Source organism: Canis aureus, chromosome 27 (assembly GCF_053574225.1).
Source record: "Canis aureus isolate CA01 chromosome 27, VMU_Caureus_v.1.0, whole genome shotgun sequence".
Taxonomy (NCBI): Eukaryota; Metazoa; Chordata; class Mammalia; order Carnivora; family Canidae; genus Canis; species Canis aureus.
Window position 1 is genome coordinate 6,064,374 of NC_135637.1, and position 18,762 is coordinate 6,083,135.

The 18,762-nt window shown below is 41.9% G+C and overlaps 1 protein-coding gene and 1 non-coding gene across 2 annotated transcripts in view; both read left to right on the forward strand.

Moving 5' to 3' along the window:
* TMEM132D (transmembrane protein 132D) overlaps positions 1 to 18,762 on the forward strand; it is a 596,882-nt gene that overhangs the window by 481,020 nt on the left and 97,100 nt on the right. The window lies entirely within an intron of this gene.
* LOC144300085 (U6 spliceosomal RNA) lies at positions 18,571 to 18,674 on the forward strand. Its single transcript, XR_013366726.1, has one exon. It is a non-coding gene; the product is annotated as a U6 spliceosomal RNA (small nuclear RNA).

Genomic DNA, 18,762 nt, shown 5'->3' on the forward strand with positions numbered 1-18,762 from the left:
TCACTATTATTTATATTCCCCAAATGAATGAGAACATACACTGTTTGTCCTTCTCCGATTGACTTACTTCACTCAGCATAATACCCTCCAGTTCCATCCACGTTGAAGCAAATGGTGGGTATTTGTCATTTCTAATGGCTGAGGAATATTCCATTGTATACATAGACCACATCTTCTTTATCCATTCATCTTTCGATGGACACCGAGGCTCCTTCCACAGTTTGGCTATTGTGGACATTGCTGCTAGAAACATCGGGGTGCAGGGGTTCCGGCGTTTCATTGCATCTGAATCTTTGGGGTAAATCCCCAATAGTGTAATTGCTGGGTCGTAGGGCAGGTTTATTTTTAACTCTTTGAGGAACCTCCACACAGTTTCCAGAGTGGCTGCACCAGTTCACATTCCCACCAACAGTGTAAGAGGGTTCCCTTTTCTCCGCATCCTCTGCAACATTTGTGGTTTCCTGCCTTGTTAATTTTCCCCATTCTCACTGGTGTGAGGTGGGATCTCATTGTGGTTTTGATTTGTATTTCCCTGATGGCAAGTGATGCGGAGCATTTTCTCATGTGCATGTTGGCCATGTCTATGTCTTCCTCTGTGAGATTTCTCTTCATGTCTTTTGCCCATTTCATGATTGGATTGTTTGTTTCTTTGGTGTTGAGTTTAAGAAGTTCTTTATAGATCTTGGAAACTAGCCCTTTATCTGATAGGTCATTTGCAAATATCTTCTCCCATTCTGTAGGTTGTCTTTTAGTTTTGTTGACTGTATCCTTTGCTGTGCAGAAGCTTCTTATCTTGATGAAGTCCCAATAGTTCATTTTTGCTTTTGTTTCTTTTGCCTTCATGGATGTATCTTGCAAGAAGTTACTGTGGCCGAGTTCAAAAAGGGTGTTTCCTGTGTTCTTCTCTAGGATTTTGATGGAATCTTGTCTCACATTTAGATCTTTCATCCATTTTGAGTTTATCTTTGTGTATGGTGAAAGAGAGTGGTCTAGTTTCATTCTTCTGCATGTGGATGTCCAATTTTCCCAGCACCATTTATTGAAGAGACTGTCTTTCTTCCAATGGATAGTCTTTCCTCCTTTATCGAATATTAGTTGCCCATAAAGTTCAGGGTCCACTTCTGGGTTCTCTATTCTGTTCCACTGATCTATGTGTCTGTTTTTGTGCCAGTACCACACTGTCTTGATGACCACAGCTTTGTAGTACAACCTGAAATCTGGCATTGTGATGCCCCCAGCTATGGTTTTCTTTTTTAAAATTCCCCTGGCTATTCGGGGTCTTTTCTGATTCCACACAAATCTTAAAATAATTTGTTCTAACTCTCTGAAGAAAGTCCATGGTATTTTAAGGAAGAATTAAAAATATTCATGGAAACTAATGAGAATGAAGATACAACCATTCAAAATCTTTGGGATGCAGCAAAAGTAGTCCAAGGGGGAAATACATCGCAATACAAGCATCCATTCAAAAACTGGAAAGAACTCAAATACAAAAGCTAACCTTACACATAAAGGAGCTAGAGAAAAAACAGCAAATAGATCCTACACCCAGCAGAAAAAGAGAGTTAATAACGATTCGAGCAGAACTCAACGAAATCGAGACCAGAACTGTGGAACAGATCAACAAAACCAGGAGTTGGTTCTTTGAAAGAATTAATAAGATAGATAAACCATTAGCCAGCCTTATTAAAAAGAAGAGAGAGAAGACTCAAATTAATAAAATCATGAATGAGAAAGGAGAGATCACTACCAACACCAAGGAAATACAAATGATTTTAAAAACATATTATGAACAGCTATACGCCAATAAATTAGGCAATCAAGAAGAAATGGACGCATTCCTGGAAAGCCACAAACTACCAAAACTGGAACAGGAAGAAATAGAAATCCTGAACAGGCCAATAACCAGGGAGGAAATTGAAGCAGTCATCAAAAACCTCCCAAGACACAAAAGACCAGGGCCAGATGGCTTCCCAGGGGAATTCTATCAAACATTTAAAGAAGAAACCATACCTGTTCTACTAAAGCTGTTTGGAAAGATAGAAAGAGATGGAGTACTTCCAAATTCGTTCTATGAGGCCAGCATCACCTTAATTCCAAAACCAGATAAAGACCCCACCAAAAAGGAGAATTACAGACCAATATCCCTGATGAATAGGGATGCAAAAATTCTCAACAAGATACTAGCCAATCGGATCCAACTGTACATTAAGAAAATTATTCACCATGACCAAGTAGGATTTATCCCAGGGACACAAGGCTGGTTCAACACCTGTAAAACAATCAATGTGATTCATCATATCAGCAAGAAAAAAACCAAGAACCATATGATCCTCTCATTAGATGTAGAGAAAGCATTTCACAAAATACAGCATCCATTCCTGATCAAAACTCTTCAGAGTGTAGGGATAGAGGGAACATTCCTCGACATCTTAAAAGCCATCCACGAAAAGTCCACAGCAAATATCATTCTCAATGGGGAAGCACTGGGAGCCTCTTCCCTAAGATCAGGAACAAGACAGGGATGTCCACTCTCACCACTGCTGTTCAACATAGTACTGGAAGTCCTAGCCTCAGCAATCAGACAACAAAAAGACATTAAAGGCATTCAAATTGGCAAAGAAGAAGTCAAACTCTCCCTCTTCGCCGTTGACATGATACTCTACATAGAAAATCCAAAAGCCTCCACCCCAAGATTGCTAGAACTCATACAGCAGTTTGGCAGTGTGGCAGGATACAAAATTAATGCCCAGAAATCAGTGGCATTTCTATACACTAACAATTAGACTGAGGAAAGAGAAAGTAAGGAGTCCATCCCATTTACAATTGCACCCAAAAGCGTAAGATACCTAGGAATAAACCTAACCAAAGAGGTAAAGGATCTATACCCTAAAAACTATAGAACACTTCTGAAAGCAATTGAGGAAGACACAAAGAGATGGAAAAATATTCCATGCTCATGGATTGGCAGAATTAATATAGTGAAAATGTCAATGTTACCCAGGACAATTTACACATTTAATGCAATCCCTATCAAAATAGCATAGAATAAATTAATTCAAATATATAGGTAATGATTTCCAATGAAAATGAATTAAACTTTGCAATTAAAAGACCAAGATTGTCATCATAAAGTTAAAAAATGTGTATAGACTTCAGCTATATACTTTCATCAAACACACACATGCACACACACACACACACACACGTGCTCCTAAAAATTAAGAACATGGCAAGACTTAAAGTAGAAGCTTGGAAAGCCATACTAAGCTACATCTAACAAAAAGAAAGTTAATGTGGCCATATAGCTATCCAGTGGAATAGACAGTAAGGCAAGAAGTGTAAGTAGACATGAAAATGGCCCTTGTCCCTGTGCACACAATCCCTACACTTGATGCATGCATAAATATCTCACCAACAATGATAGGCTTCTAAAACTTTACTCCCCTCCTAGGAGTAAAAACAACTCTATCAGATGTAAGGCAAGCTCTTTTGAATGGAGGAGGATCGAACTCTAGAACTGGTCCATGGGAAAAGTTGTGGCACCTGTTCTCCAGAGATCTGAAGGCATAGGGACACAGCCGTTTTTGGAATGGCATTTTGGCTTCTGGACTCTAGGGTCTCAACTGAGAGCCTTTGGACACTAGACATGGAGGTCACTAAGCACCCCTTGGCAAGAGTGCTCAGGGTCAGTGAATCAATCTTCAGAGTGTCTTTCTCTCTCTTTCTATCTCCCTCAGATTAGTGAGATTACAGGAGATAATGATTTTTTTCCTACTTCTTAAATAAGTTTGGTCTCCTTCTTATGCATTCATCTTTAAAATTACGGGTACCTCCTCTGCATCATCCATTCAGTAAATATTTTTAGTCATCCACTCTTTTCCAAGCACTCTGGTAGGAGGAAGAGATAAAGTGTAAACAAAACATGAATGATCTGTGCTCCTGGGGAGCCCAAAATGCAGTGAGGAAGACAGATCTTAATCAAATAATTAACACAAATGCATAAAAAGATTTACCTCTGATGAGTGCTATGAAGGAGAGAACATGCTGGAAGAGCTGCAGTGCAGAGGTTAGCTTATTAAGAGAAGATGAAGATGCTTCTCCAAGGACGTGCTGCTTGGTCAGTGACCTAAAGGATGAATGGGAGGAAACTGGGTGGCAGGGACTGGGAGGTGCTGCACGCTGAGGAAATAGCATGTGCAGAGCCAGTGGGCAAGAGGGAACATCAGGATCTGGGGGACAGAGAGCAGGAAGCAGGATCTGGAGCACAGAGAGCAGGAAGACTGCCTCCAAGGTATTCATGTGCAAGTGGCAAGTGGCCACATCAGCAAGGGCCTTGTGGGCCACATCAAAATAGTGTTGGCTGTTCCAAAAGCAGTGGAAAATCCTGAGGTTGGGTTTTGTCCAGGGACAGGTAAGGGAGGGCAGTGGGGCATCAGAAGAGGGAAGGGCTCTTCTGACTGAAGTATGGTGAGCATATTATTAAATGGGCTTCAGTAATGGGTGGGCCAATGCAGAAGCTCTCTTTAGTGCCACAACTCAAGCGGGAGACAATTGCAATTCAGATGAGAGTGTCTGTGGACTGGAGTGGGGCTATAGAGAGGAGCTGGTGGTTTTGAAGGAGGCCCAGAAGGTTGAATGGACAGGACATAGTGATGGATGGATGGATAAGGAGGTAAAGAAAGTCTGGAAGCTCCCTAGGCTGATGGCTTGAACACTTGATGAAAGGTGATGTCATTCTCGGAGACAGGAAAACTCAATTAGAGGGAAGATCATGAGCTTGGGTATATGTATGTTGATCTAAGTACCTTAGATATTAGGTATTAGTGCAAAAATACAGCCAGTTCCTGCACTTTGGACACTAGACATGGAGGTCACTAAGCACCCCTTGGTGAGAGGTCAGCCTGGGGGAGATAATATCTGTAAAATGTAAAGATGACACAGGTTGAATTCAACACTCAGAATTGCAGGTAGCCCTGGTGGCTCAGTGGTTTAGCGCCGCCATCAGCCCAGGGCGTGATCCTGGAGACCTGGGATCAAGTCCCACGTCGTGCTCCCTGCATGACGCCTGCTCCTCCTTCTGCCTATGTCTCTGTGTCTCTCATAAATAAATAAAATCCTAAGGTTTTTTGTTTTGGATTTTTTTTAATTGCAAATCAAGAAATTATTCTGCACACTGAGGCTGGCTAATAACTTCCCTCATTCTCCTGCTATCTGATGTCCAGGTTGATAGATTCTCATTAGAGAAAATTCAACAAAAGATTTCAAAGAATTTATAATACCTGCTGCCTCACCCCCTCTGTGATATAATACCTGCTCAAGCATCATAATTACTGCCACCCTCAGGAAAAATGCAAACCCATTTACTTCAGTAAAAAAAAAAAAAAAAACAAAACAAAAAAACAAAACAAAACAAAAAACCAAACCTAACCAACAGTGAACAAACTCACATTAGCTAGAGAATATGAGTTGAGAAGCATTCACAGTGATGTAAAAGGAAGCCAGGGACTCATTTTATATATAAAACAAACAAACAGTCATAGATACTGGAGAAAGTCCTAGAGGCTATATATACATCAAAATCATTAATGGTGGTTATGTCTGGGCAGCAGGATTATTGCTTCTCTCTATTTACTTCTTTACACATCTATGTATTTTCCAGATGCTCTACAGTAAAGCTGATACGAGTTTTATCTCTAATGCAAGAAAATGGCCATTCATCTACTTAGACTGAGGGCAACCTGAAAGCCATTTCTGCATTTCCCTTGCTAAGAGGAGGCCAATTTCATTAAGGTGTTGAGGGGGGAATATGTTCAGGAAATCTGGTTCCAGACCCAGGGGACTAAAATCACAATTGTTCTAAACAAAGCGTATTCATGTTCTAATGCTGCCATAATAAATGACCACAAACTGGGGTGGCCTAAGGCAAGAGTATAGCTCCAAGGTGGAAGTCTGAAATCAAGGTGTGGGCAGGGCCATGCTTGCTCTGAAGGCTCCCGGGAGGGTCTGTCCTGCCTCCTTCTGCTTCTGCTGGTTACCATCCTTGACATTCCTTAATGTATGGATCTCTACCTCTGTGGTCACTGGGGATTCTCCCTCTTTCTTTGTCTGCATCTGCATTTCTGTTTTCCTGTTAGGATACCAGTCATTGGATCAGAGCCGCTCTAAGTCATTAGGACATCATCTTAATTTGATTACTGATACAAAGACCCCTCCTTTTTGAGAGAGAGAGAAAGAGAGAGAGAGGAAGAGAGAACATGCATGGGGTTGGAGGAGGGACAGAGGGAGAGAGAGAATCTTAAGCAGACTCCCTGCTAAGCACAGAGCCTGATGCAGGACTCAATCTCACGACTCTGAGATCATAACCTGAGCTGAAATTAAGAACCAGATGTTTAGCTAACTGAGGTAGCCTGGTGTCCCAAACACCCCATTTTTAAAGGTCATCTTCACAGATTACCAGGATTAGGATTTGCATATATCATTTGTTGGGGGCACAGTTCAACCTTTGATACAAGTATTCTCTGACTTAGTTGTATATTATAAAAATACATACTAACTGATCCCATTTATATAAAATCTAGAAAATGCAGATTGATCCATAATGATGGAAAACAGATTGTTGCTTGCCTGGAGATGTGCTGGGAGAGAGCTGGTACCAGGAAGGTGTGGGAAGTCAGGATTACTGAGGATCACAAAGAAATTTTCAGGCAGATGATAAATGCATTATATTGATAATAGTAGTGGTTTTCCTGGTGTATACACATAGCCTTTAACACATTATGGATTTTAAATAAGTGCAGTTGATTGCATGACAAATACAGCTCAATAAAGGTGTATTAAATCTTAATAAATAAGGTATTTAATTTAAGAAAATGAGGTGAAAGTCTCTTTCAAAAATTAGAGACATATTCAAAATTTATTTTATGAGGTTAGGATTACTGCCATAATATTACCACACAAAGACATCAAAAGAAAGAAAATCATAGACCAGTATTCCTCAATGCAGATGCAGAAATGCTTTACAAAATCTTAGCAAATCTAATCTATAAATCGGGATGTAGGACAAACAATCCTATAAAAATAGCTAAATTATTTGAATCATAAACAAATAAATAAGTTCTCGAAAGTAGGCAAATGTCAAATAACCACCTAAAAATACATTTGACATTAGTTATTAGGTAAATGAACATTAATGTCACAATGAGATACAACCACACGTTCACTTAAAATGGCAAACATTCAAAAGATTGACAATATCCAGGACTGGAAGGCAAGTGGAGAATCCCAAACCCTCGTACATTGCTTGCGGGAAGGTAAATGTTACAGCCACATTGAAAAACAATTGGCAGATTTTAAAAGTTACATAAACCTCTATAGGACCTGGTATTTCCATCCTCCAAAAACAATGAAAATGTATGTTTGCACGAAGACTTCTGTGTGACTGTGCACATCAGCTGCATTCATCTCAGCCAAACTGAGAAAGCCCAGGTGTTTTATCAGCTGGTCAATGTATCAACAAAGAGTGATTTATCCATGTAGCAAATTTATCCATGTAGCAAAATGTTACTTTGCAGTAAAAGTGAAAAAGAGGGATACACATACAACAACATACATCATCTCAGCAATATCATGCTAAAGTGGAGGAACTGATGACACATATATGAAATTTCTGGCGAATGCACAGATGTGGTAGAGAAATGGGAGTCTTGAATTAGGAGGGAAACCTGACCATACAGGGGCACAAACGAACTTTTTAGGGGCTATGGAATGCTCTAATATTGGGTTGTGGTGATAGTTGGTCAATTGTATACATTTACTAAAACCCATCAAATTATGCATTTAAAATGGTTGAATTTACTTTATGTAAACTTTACCTAAGTAAAGCAGTTAGGAAACACATAATATGACTGGGACTGGTCTCTCAAGAAGAAAAAAAAAAAAACACATACACACAAGAATTCAGTGCAATGCTCTGTTCTCACGGAAAGAGAGGGACCATAAATTCAAGTTTTAATTTGACTAGAATTTTTATTAAAGTTACTCAGTAAAGCCCACCATGTCACCCTTAATGAAGTGTCTCAAATATGCCTTAAATACACATTTAATGTACATCTAATGAGACTCTTCGGCCAACTAATTATTAGGCATGTTTAATGGGGTTTAACAATTGCAAGGGAGAAGCAAAGCCCTTTCTACATGGATTTATTCTTATCAAAAATACTTTTAAGATAATGGATTTCACCCACATAGATTGCCTTTGTGAATAAAAATCATTACATTCACCCGGAATAATAATACTTCTATTTCTATCAGTTATTAACACCTACCCAATTAACATAAAGGGTTGTTAGTTACTATTGGCATTCTTTATGGATTTGTGATTCTGTGTGGCTATGATATTTTATAGAGATTTAGATAAAATCGGAAATTTCGTGAAATGTACTTCATTTTGGAAAAGAAGCAGAAAAGAAATACCAATTTTGTGTTTGAGGCAGGTGAGAACAGAGTGCAGGTTACTATAAATCAGGTTTTGAAGAAATGTAGATTTTTCAAGGCACAAGTTTTGAAAGCTAAAGTCAAGCCCAGATTTATTTTCTTGAGCACACAGAGTGGGCATTAACATAAATTCCATTGCTGCAGGTCTGAAAAGATTAGAAATTTAACAGTTGCTGCCATGCCTACAATGAGAAAGGATTGGAAGCCTTTACTTGGGTGTCATTTCTAAGAATATTTTTTACAAGTTTGATTATGTCTCTTCATAATAGCTTCTTAGACTGCATGTTTCCAAGTCTCCCTAAACTTGGAAATGACCAGCAGCAGTAACTGAAGAATGCCAGAAGAAGAAATAACTTCTTTTTTTCTACAAACTGTGGTCACATTCACCCACTTGCATATCCAGAGGGGACCAAGTACTTGAGTTGTGCCTTGCTGCATGACAGGATGGACGCATCAGTGAGCAAGACACACAATATCTTGTGCTTGTCCATTTTAAGAGTCTGGAGCAGGTGGTAGCTTAGAAGTCTAAACAGTTAAACTTAATGACTTAAATATTTTTTATCTCTTTATCATTTTAATACTCATATTTAATTTAACAAATTAAACTTAAAATGAAATGAGCATGAAAATAAGATAATCTCCAACCATAAGTGCTACTGTGTTGAAGAGGGGATGTTCTAAAGGGGAATGGGCTGGGGGTTTTGCACTGGGACTAGCAGTAGTCTCCCAATGGTTGCCTTGGAGGTGATGACACTACAGAAGAGAGAGGATGCAGGGGCTGGGGATGTGAAGTCATGCCTCACCCCCTGCACTTGCCTCACTTGGAATCTCCAGGCTGGATCACTGCAACACATACAAGTTGAAGCTCACATCTGTCACTCCTCCTGAATTCTATTGTGTGTGTGCATCCTTCCCCTGCTCAGTTTATTTTATGGCACCGTCACTTTCTTCCCATATTCCTTAAACATGGAGCAGTAAACCTTTTGCCTTGTACTAGCTTGGGGATTGTCTTGTCTGCTGAGTCCTTTGTCTCGGGCCCACCTGGTATGTGTGTGTGTTTTATAGATCCGACAGGGTGATACTTCTGAATCACTAAGGAAAGTGACCATTTGTCTTGGGCAAAGGTAATTCCCAGTGGTTCTCAAACTTTGCTGTCTATTAGAACTGCCTAGGGAGATTTTAAATCTCTGAATGTCCAGACTGCTACCCATGGCAGTTAAATCAGAATCTGAGTGCAAGATCCAGCATCAGCATTGTTTAACCTCCCCAGGTGATTCCTGCAGGCCACTAAGTTTGGAAATCTTTGGATCCAAATGCCAGGAGAAGATATAAACCATTACTGATGTTTGGGACTCACTCTCCAGCAATTCTGATATAATTGGTTTGGGGTGGATCCCCAGCATTGGTATATTCTACCAGATTTTCCTGTGACCTTGGTTGAGAACCACTGTTCTGGACCTAACCTCAGATGTGCTAGAACCTTAGGAAAACAAAGTGATTTGTCTCGGATACGTCTGACATTTTTCACAACCCCGGCTACACACCGTGGTGGCTTGACTCCACGTGCTCAAGGTGCTTTTGTCCTTGGAATATTAAGCCTTTGGTCAGAATCAGGGTTACCATCTCAGCCCACTGATTTTGAGCACACCTATAGCCAGGTAGGGATTAAACCCATGACCTTGGACTGATGAATATCATGCTCTGACCAGATGGACTCCAGCAGGTATGTTCTTGGCTGCACATCAGTTGGATGCTCCTGCCAAAGTCCAGTTTAATTAGATTAAGAAAATAGTAATGACCATGCAAGGTGGTGATCGCCCAATGACCCCAGCAAATGAAGCAACACTCTCCTATGTTCTGGCTCTGCATAAGGCAGCATCCGATGAAGCTGAGTTGCTTTCAACATGTGGCTCATTTTCCATTTCAAGCTTTATGAATATAACAAGATTTCCCGAGTCCACTCAGACAACATGGAAGCTAGACCTACCTATAAGGATCCACCAATGACCCATTTAGCTTTCAATGTGGAACATAACACTGAAGGGAATATGGCCATAGGGCCAGTTACCTGTTGAATTCCAGCCTTGATGAACCCGGTGCTAAACATGTGATGCGATGAAGACAGCTCACACAGTGTCTCCCAGTGGTGCTCAGGGCCAGGTGCAGAGCAGCACAACAGCCCTGCCCTTCTGGAGCTTATGTCCTGATGTAGTCAAACAGGCAATGCATTCATAGTAAAAAGTGATTTTGGGGAGTGACAAGGATGATGAAGTCAAATACCAGGATGGGTCGTTTCAAAGGCTTTATCATAACCCTGGCTCCACATCATGGTGGCTTAAGTGAAGTTGATGGCAGTGGAGATGGAAGGAAGTGGCTGGGTGTGCAGAACATACTGGAACCGGTGCTCCCAGGATGCTCTGATGGACAGTACACAGGGTTGGACTAAAAAATCAATCTGACCCTTGAGGTTCTGGCTGGAGCAACCAGATGCCAGATGGCATGACGTACTGTTTGGAACTCTGAAAGAGGAGAGATTCAAGTGGGGAATATCAAGTGTTCTGTTGGGGACCCAGTGAGTTGGACACACCGCAGCAGAGAAGTCAGGTAGGCAGGAGAATATGTGAGTCAGGAGTTCATAGGAGAGGTCAGGGCTGGAGACATCAATCTGCCAATGAGTGGAACACAAATATCCCAAGACTGGATAAGATCACCCAAAGAGTTTGGTCTTCCATGGTCCGTGACACCTCTAATACCCCCAAAACAGAACCTCTTTGCTATAGTGGACAGTTCTCTATATTTTTGTATGGGTGAGAGGAAGATCAGTGTCCGAGGGCTTGTTCACAGAGCTTTGTTGTGCAGGAGGGCCTATAATCATCTTCGTTTTTATCAAGCATGCCAGCACTCCTCTGTCTTTCACGGAGGACCAGCTAGCCGGCCAGTCACACCTCTGAATCATGGAATCCTTAGCCTGGATGCTGAGAAGAGACAGGGCAATAAAGCCTTCAGCTGGGAGAGTAGCCAAGAATTTTGTTCCTACTACAGGCAGCACCCTCACCCCTAGCACCTAGAAAAAGAAGGAGAGATCTAAGAAATATTTCCGTGGCCAGTAGTACATCATAGGGCTGAAGTCAATGCATGGATGGCTGTGGTCATTTTAAAAACCCAGACTCACCTTCCCCCATCTTCCAGAATAATCTTAATTGCACCCCCCCCCCACAATTCCTAATTAGTGTTGGCTCAAGACATGCAAATTCATTTCTGCATTAGCCTAAGAAAAACATAATTAAGAAGTTGTCTGGTGAAAGGAAGAAAAAGCACATAATGAATTCCAGGGCCAAACTACAGATGACTTTTGAACTTCACAGGATTAGCCATACCACTGAATCTTCATTAGCATAGATAATCAAGCCCTGGCTCTCCCCAACCCACGCCCCACCCCCATAAGTCTAGCTGAGTCCCTGTGGCTTAGAGGTCAAAAAAGGACTCAGAACCACTTACAGGCCTTGTGGAGGGTTGGGGTTCTAAACAAGACCCACTTTTAGGTGTGCCTGGTTAGTCAAATGAAGACTGGAGCAGCCCTTTGATGTTTATTAATTTTGTATGACCTTTCCGTACTGACTGAATTAATTCCTTAGTTTCATGTACCATAAAACCAATAGATTTCTTCCAGCCTACGGAAAATTCTGTTGCCTTTGACAATTTGACATGCATTTTTCTGTAGTGATAGAGAAAGGGCTGACTGCTCGTTTAGTTAAAGGCTACAGGCAAAAAACTCCCCCAGTTTCAAAGAGCAAATACTTTATGATATCAAGAGGACTCTATCAACAGACATAAATTAAATATTCATGCCGAGTTTCACAGAACTACCCTTTGGAGCCAAGGAAGAAGTGAAGTTTCTCATAAGAACCATCATTGACATCCACAATTGTCAATCTTGGATATATGTTGAAGGTACTCAATAGTATTTTTGTAATATTCAGATTTTTCTCATCAGGGAGAAAAGTGCATCCCTGGATTTAAAATTTCTGACACACACAGTAGCTTGCTTTGAAAAAAGAAAGTTATTAATGAAGCCATTTACTTACTCTTGTGTTCTTAACATCTCCTACATGTTTTAGCTTTAGATGTTGAGATCAGGCAATGTTTGTATCCCAGACTGTTGGATCACACATGTGTTGGCAGTCTAGAAGCATCCATGCAAGGCATCCCAGATTCAGAGCCTCCTGCGGCCAGCCACATTGCACAAAGGAGATGTGAATATTGGTGGAAGGGAGAGTATTCACTACTCCATGCCTATTGACATTGCCCCAGAATTGCCTGTTCTAAGTATTGAAGACAAAGCAGGAATCCATATTTTTGCATATCTCCCAATTTCTAAACACTGTGATCCTTTGAAAATGATTCGATCTGTACAGTTCAAGCAAAACATTCTGTGAGCTGGATTCAGTTCCCAGAACCCTAGTGTACAGTTATTTGAGTGATGTCTGAAAAACAAACTTTTGCAGATTGGAGGACATGTAAGTTCTTTACCTTGAGGAGTATTAGTCAGCCATAAAAGGAGTGAAGCACAGATACACACTACAGTGGATAGAGCCTAATGACTGAAGCCTCTTGAAAGAAGCCAGTCATGGAAGACCATGTAACAAGTTATTCACCTCCTCCTAAGAGTCCAGAACAGGGAAACTCTAGAAAGGCAAAGCAGATTAGTAATGGCTTGGGGCCGGAGCCAGGATGGTGATCCAGAGAGAAGAATAGCCATAGGGTACAGGGCTTCTTTTCAAGATAAGAATGGTCTAAAGCTGACTGTGGTGATGGTTGTACACATCTTTGAGTATACTGGAAAGTAATGAATTGCACACTTTAAATGGGTGAATTGTGTGGTATATGAATTATATCTCAATAAAGCTGTCCAAAAAAACACAACCATCACACCACCAAAAACTGGAATTCCTCAAGCAAGGAGCTGAAATTTTCAGCACGCGGAACCGACCCACAGAGTCTGGATGTCACCCTATGCCCCTGCCCATCCTACTGGAAACATCCCCCTAAAACTCAATTTGCAAGTTAAATTTATGTCCTATTTCTAGAAGATTCAGGCTGATGGTAATTCACATGTTCACTGAGCCTCTCTTCCTGCTGAGAAAGTCTTGGACATTCTTACACATGACCTGTTGCCAAGAATTAAAAGGAAACAAAAACTTTCATCATTTTGTACACTCCCTCCAGTGCTGGGATGTCCAGCCAGGACTTTAAGCTCACACTTAAAGTAAGGAATATACCGTAGTCTTCTCTCCTCCTTGGAAATCCTACTTTGAAAACACTAATCTTACGGATAAAATTGGCTTAAAGTCTTAAACTCGTTAATATGCCTTTGTCTTACTAATCAAGAGGAGGATAGACAGCCCATTTTGTGGGGATGAAGGGTTAATCCGAACTCCTCTCCTTAACACAATACTACTGAACACATGGGATTTATACACATCATAGAGTGCTTTTTGAGAAACTCCCAAAGGAGTCCTTTTTCTTCTTTTTTAATGTAGAGCCTATTTGCCTAGCATCCCTAAAGAAGCTCGTGTTATTTTTGTCACTTAGAGTCTTCTGTAGCAGTTAATGTAATAAATAAAAATCTCTATTTGACCACATCCTTGAGGATGTTGAGAATGCTTGGCCAATTGGCTTAGCAGCTTACTGACTTTGAACAGTGGCAGGAACCTGGCCCAAGGATCTCCCCACAGTTACGTGCTCCTCCTGGAGGGGATTTCAGTAATGCGGTCTAATCAGCTTAAGGAGTTAATTAAACAGCTGTCACTTAGCTCCTTAATTCTGAAACTTGATGCTAAATAAGATTTGAAATTAGTTATGCAAAACTGAGCAGTGCTTTTGTGGTACCAGATATCTTCAGGTGGCACAGAATAAAGGAGGCCTCATTCCCAGACAGCAGGGGGTCATGGGGTGACCCCAAGAAATGAACCAGGGTCCTGGGAAAATGCTTGCCTTGCTGGAGAGTGCAAGCAACCAGGCAAGAGTTCAAAATCTCATCCTTTTCATCCAAAAGGGACCTCATGTTTAGGGATGATTATTATCTACCAGAATAGAAGTCACCAAGTGGAGCTTAGAGGTCAGTGTGCCCTGTAAATGTGTTTTGTCTGGAGTTCTCAGTGGTTTTTGCAAAAAGTGAGCCAAATGTGAAAAATCGGGAGATTTCACATAAAAATATTGATCCTCAGCTTCTCTCAAAAAATCAGGAAATGTGCAAACCTGAGTTTGTGTTCCTGCAAGGCAAATATTTTGGGAGAGTTAAAATTGTCTCTTGATTGAGCATGAGATCCTGGCTCACCTGGTTATGGATGAAATCAGTTTTGATGCCATGTCCCAGGATACGTGTCTTGGCCAAGGTGAAGTGGCACTACAAGAGTAGGCTGTATGAGAATTGCCCCATCCCTTGAGATGCCTGTGCATCCTTACCTGTGGCTCAGAAAACCCCCTATAAGAAGGGTGCAAATGAGCAGAAAAGCTCAAGATCCAACCTGATTTGCCCCAGGGTCCTGCCCAGAGGTTCCTCCAGAAATAAACCTGATGTAGGTTTCCATGAGGAATGAACAAGGCCAAGGACTCATGATTCTATATGTCATCCAGCCATCCTAGCGCAAGCCCGTATGCACCAGACACTGAATAGAACTCATTGCCCAGGACGGCGAAGCCCTGGCTCATCCAGGAGTGTACGTGCCAAAGTGAACACGGCCAGTGAGAAGGACATGCAGTCAACATCACCTTTGAAAACTCCTGAGACCACTCGAAAAACAGTCTCTAAGCTTCAAAACTTCCTTCTTACCTTCAACATTGAAACAGATTATTGCTCCTTGCTTGAGCACCAAGTGAGGTGGCTGGTTTATTTATGCTTAGGGAACCTGTGTGCAAAAAATACAGCTTTAATGCTCAAGTTCTTGTCAATGCTGTGAGATGCTCACACTGGGGGTGGCATGGGTGGTGCAGGTGCTTGCCCACCCTCGTGCTCTCACTCCAGGACAAAGCCTGAGTTCACAGGAGGTCCTCCCCATTATGTGTCCCAGTCTTTCTCCTTTCCTTGCTCCCTGCTTTTCTCCTTCCTTCTCTCTCTCACTTTTCCCTTTTGCCAAGGACATACTGAATTCCTATAAGTCATCATATGTCTTATGATACTACTAACAATAACCAGCCTTAATGAAGAATTAATGATGCCAAGGACTGTCTGGACACTTGGCATGCATTGACATATCCGCCTCTCATGAGAAATGTCCAAGATAGAGAGGTAGATAGTACTTGTAACTCCACTTCCCAGATGAGGAAAAAGAGGTACACAGTGTTTAAATAACTCAGAGTCATACGACTAGGAAGTAGCAGAGCTGGGGTTTGCACCCAGACAGCCTGAGTCCAGAGCCTCGCGTGGACACATGAGCAGGCTCCTCCTACCAGATGCCATTTAGATCTTTTAAGACAAAGAGCGGGTATATAATGTGCCCAAGGTCACCTACCTGAGCTAAGTGAGGGCTCACATTGTTCAGGCTGGGCTCCTTTACTCGGGTCCTGCTTCCAGGATGGAAGAAATCCTGAAGTTAGGTGGAGTGGACAGTCCTAACTATGCCAACATGTGCTTTTCTTACCACCTGCCAGTCATGGTTCTAAGTGCCTTTCACATATGCAATCCTTACTTCCAACTAATAACATGGAAACATTTACAATCCCCACTGTAGAGATAAGGAAACCAAGGCATGGTGCAGTCCCTGGTTTGCCTCCAGTCGTGGACCTAGTAGATAGAGAAAGTAGGGTTCCAAGTCATGCCGTCTGGCTTTAGAGCAGGTGTCCTGGGATCCCTGGGTGGCGCAGCGGTTTGGCGCCTGCCTTTGGCCCAGGGCGCGATCCTGGAGACCCAGGATCGAATCCCACGTCGGGCTCCCGGTGCATGGAGCCTGCTTCTCCCTCTGCCTATGTCTCTGCCTCTCTCTCTCTCTCTCTCTCTCTCTCTCTGTGTGTGTGTGACTATCATAAATAAATTAAAAAAAAAAATAGAGCAGGTGTCCTTTACTCTATTGCCTTCATATAAAATTTACCACATACAATACCTATAATATTATATATAATAAACTGGAAACCATAATATCTATAATAAGCTAGAAACAGTAAGACTTATTGTTTCCACCTGGAGGCATTAAGAAAGAGGCAGCATTCTCGTTGGGCCTTAAGCTTATTCTCTCATGATCATTTTTAATAGGAAGCTCCACTAGTACAAAAAATACAATTTAAGAAATTTATTTATACTTAGTTTTCAAGGATATGTGTACCACAAACAGCCAGCCACCTCTAGCCGCATAGAGCCCTGTGCACAGCAGAGTTGTAATTGTCACAACGGGAAGGAAATTAAGGATTTCCTCCTTTCTTCTGTATTTTAAAAATTTCTCCTCCTCTTTGGTGTGTATATTTATTAAAACAAGCCCTGAGTCTAGCAAAGGAAAAGCAGAAGAAGAGGCCATCCGTAACACCTGGAAACAGGACAGAGTCCTAGGACACAGTTCAACCCTGCAGAGCGGTTCTTCTACTCTGCTCCCCAGGGGACATTTGGCAAAGCCTGGAGACACTCTCCACGCTCACAGCTGTAAGGATACCATTATTGGCATCTAGTGGTTCAGTCCAGGGATGCTCCTAAATATATGAAGTGCACACAATAGCCTGAAAATGAGGAGTTATCTGGCCCAAAACATCAGTAGCCCAAGGGCTGAGAAACTGCTCCTCCGTGAGCTACACTTGTGTGAGTATCAGAGATCCATTACCAGTTTTCAACTTTTAGATTCAACCTTTGTGCAAAGCATGGAAGACTTCATTATATTTCAGACACAATGTAGATGTTATCCACCTTGAGAGCATAAAAGTATCAGCTAGAAATGAGGAAGGTTGGAAGGTCAGGGTGGCAGGAAGAGCAGACGGGAGTTGGAGCCGGGCTTGCACGGTGCATGGAGATTTTGGGTGTCCGTGGCTGTGCGAGGAGACACATGGTGGTCACAGCAGCCACTTATGCTTCCAACAGGATCCTGGGAGTCAGTGGGACTTGTTACAGGGTTTCTGTTAGGGCAGGGGTCCTCTCAAAGGCTTCCTTATGGGCACATCTGAGGAGCGGGCTCCATGAACCAGACCATCTGCACTGGCCCTTCCATGTGCCTGGGCTTCCGCCCACCTTGGTGTCCAAGTTCCTTGAGTAAGCATCACCAAGGAAAAACCCGGCAGAAGCGAGATCACCTTCTCTGGCTGATCACAAGTGACATGGCCTCACCCTCATGACATTCTCAACCACAGGCAGGAATCACTGAGGCCAGGGCAAGCAGAGCTCCTGCCACTGCACAGGATGAGCGTCAAAGCCTCTGCAGACACAACCACTCAGGAATCGATACTTTATCTCTTGGTCAGAGGTATGTGTGCTTAAGTTATAAATCAAGCCCATGGAGGAACCAAAACAGGAATCTAATTATATTGGCTGAGAAAGGAGAGAGAGATGGGATTTCACCTGTCATGCCAAAAACTAGATAATGGCTGAGCTGGCTTTATCAAGAAAGTGTAATGTAGCATGTTGTTTAGATGGATGAAAAGCCTTCTTAATGGTTAGATGAGTCAAGAGTGGTTGCCTCAGGGGAAAAAATAGGGATAAGGAATGTGGATAAGGATGGCCTTTTGTGGCATGTTATGATAAACCTTTTCACAACCGCAGTGTTTTAACAATGACATTGCTTGACCTTGATAAACAATTTTAATTCACATAAAAAAGAATAAGTACCATGGATCTGGCTCATATCAATAGCTTCCATAAGACAGCCTGCATGGAAGGCCTCATGTGGGCTCTGCAGTGTGGCATCTTGCTGCTTCCCCGTGGGTGGGAGGATAATTTTATTTTACCTGGTATGGCTGCTAACATGCAGCATTTCTCCATACTGTGCCACAGCCATTAAGCCGAGGGGCTGGTGTACTGTTAAAAATGGAATGGTTTATAAATTTGTTTGCAATGCTGGCCAAATTGGCTGATGCTCCCCACTTACTAAAAGTAGTATACAGGTGCTCACTTCGGCAGCACATACATTAAAATTGGAAGGACACAGAGATTAGCACAGCCTTTGTGCAAGGATGACACACAAATCTGTGAAGCATGTTATTTTAAAAAAACATAAAAAGGAAGATCAAATAGAAGAAGCACACAGGTTATTGATAGTGATGCAGCATTTTTGCTAACGAGATGTATTATTTCTG